We start from the raw sequence: 2,662 nt of genomic DNA, 5'->3' as shown, positions 1-2,662 counted from the left end.
GACTTGAAGTCACGAAAATTTCAAAAAAAAAAAAAATTTTATTTCCAAAGTTATAGCTGTCTGTGTTGACCCAGTTCCAAAAAAGGTCCTTGCGATGACAATCATAAGTCCTTGGAGATTCATCTAAAATCAATCGGATGAAAAAAATTAGTTTTATAAATAGATAATCCTGGGCCTGGTCGAAGGATTTTTTTTTCAAAAATTAACAAAATGGCGGCCTCAGGAAATTTTTGTCTAGATTTTTGGGAAAAAATCAACAGTTAATTGGTCTTAAAAAATCGAAATTTTTGAAAAAAAAAAAATCCTTCGATCAGGCCCGAGTTTATTATGTATTCTAAAAGCTGTATAAATTTTATTAAAATCTACCGAGCGGTTTTCGAGTTACAGTTGTCACCAGTTCGAAAAACATAGTTTTGAGAAAAACGCGTTTAAAGTTTCACACTAGATTCACATACAGAAATACGAATTATTAAATTACTTACATCGAGTCATCTATTCCTGGGCCATATAATAGTTCTTCAGCCATTGTGGAAGTTTCCAAAACATCAATTTGCTGTTGCCTACGAAGCATTCTGCCTTCCCGAGTGTTATCGCTGGCGCGCTGATCTGCCACTTTCACATATGCAGCATCCAATTTTTCAGCATACCGATGGGAATTAGACCCACAATTAAGTCCTAGGGTATCCATAATCATTAATAATGAATTTGTACCTTCATTAAATATACAAGTAGCTATGTATGCAGCAATTTGTACGATAGTAAAACTAGTATTCACGGTTTTTGGGCATATTTTCCACACTAGTTGGTTAAAGCTCTCATTATTATTCTGATTGAATCCACCTACACATCTTGAAAGTAAATTATCATTAGTGAGATCGTCGTAAATCGGTTTAATAGCTTTTAAAACATCAGGAGGTAAGGGAGAATAATCTTGAGTATAAGTATCAAGCTCTCCACTTGCTTCAGCGTGCTGGTAAGACCACCAAGAATCTTCGCCTTTGGGACACATATCATGATTCGGATTTTCATCAGTCGAACCGTAGTGGTAAAAAGTTGCCATAATAGCTGATTTCATATCTTCAATAGAATCGCAATGACGACGTATTGATAAACTATAGTACACAGTTAATTTGTCTATTACTTTTCCTGTAAGCTTACCTCTACCACCAAGACCTTTTTGTTTAGTTTTCTAATTTAGTTTTAGAAATTGTAATTATATATATTTAGGTATTTATAAATTTAGGTACCACTACATACACTAAAGTCTTAGTTCATAGATGACAATAGAACCCTAAAAGGGGGTTTCTTGAAGCTGCCGCTAGCTATCTGCTCCCGAGCGCTTTGAAGTACCCGAGCTCTCTTTGTTATTTGTCGAATAACTCAAAAACTAATTATCGGATCGACTTGAAATTTTCAGAGAATATTTTTAAGATATTACACATAACGAAAACGCAAAAAAAAAATAATTGATTTTTTGAAAATTCTGACTACCCCTAACCCCTTAATAAGACTTTGATAAAAAATACAATTATTTACTTTATAAATTTTTTATCGCAAACTAATTTTTTTAAATAACTATTGAACTTGATCCAGTCATGGGACCATCCAAGCAATTTGTTTTTATTTTTTAAAATTAACACAAAAATATTGGAACGAAGTTCCTTATCGCGCGTTGCGAAAGGAGGCTAGATGGAAAAAATTAAGACCAAAAGTTGTAACGACGCTTTTTGCTATAGTTGTAAGCCGTGCGGCGTGCGCATGTTTCTCTCTCTCTCTCTCTCTCTCTCTCTCTCTCTCTCTCTCTCTCTCTAGTAGGTTAGCAGCTAAAAAACATTCCTTTTTCAAATTACCTCATTTTGTTACTACCTATATGGAGCATTCATTTATAGTAACTGTGATTCGTCTGTGGGAAGAACTACCCGATGAAATTGTGAATTCGAGTAGCAGTGAAGTGTTTAAAAATAAAGTTTTTGATTACTTACTGAATTTGGACAATTAATAAATAAAATTTATTTATCAGAAAACTTTATGTTAATTTGAAAGCGTTAATGTAACTAACTTAGTTTGATGCTTATATTAGTATCTAAGTTGTTAATATTTAGTTGAGAGCGTAAATATGGAGATGTTAGTTGAATCAGTTCTAATTATAGAATCAGTTCTAATTATAGTCTCTTAAGATTATACCTTATGTACTTATTATTATTATTATTGTTATTATTATGTAAGTTGTAAATATTTTTGTATTTAAAATTGCCATTTGGCCTGTGCCTTGGCATGATTAAATAATCAATCAATCAATCAATCAATCTCTCTCTCTCTCTCTCCGTAAGTACATAAACACGCTTAATTTTTCGCTCTGTCTTTGGAATATTTTTCTGCTGTAAATTGCCCCCGGGCATTTTTTGTTTCAGAAATATTGCAAGCAACAAATTGCAATCTGCAGATTGACATATAAATTTTCCTTATTTGTTCGTTGTGGATTGCAAAATAATTAAATATAAATTGCTCATCATTGAAGAGGTTAAGTTGACAGTGGTTTTAGTGTGCAGTGGGCTGTTAGCCAAATTAGCGTCAGTTGATGTCAACTCTCACTTGAGGTTTACCAGGTTCGATAGATATCATCCATTCGATTACTGCTCTGTTGGTAAATTGTTATCAAATT

Source organism: Cotesia glomerata, linkage group LG5 (genome assembly GCF_020080835.1).
Source record: "Cotesia glomerata isolate CgM1 linkage group LG5, MPM_Cglom_v2.3, whole genome shotgun sequence".
Classification (NCBI taxonomy): domain Eukaryota; kingdom Metazoa; phylum Arthropoda; class Insecta; order Hymenoptera; family Braconidae; genus Cotesia; species Cotesia glomerata.
This window is presented reverse-complemented; position numbering follows the sequence as displayed.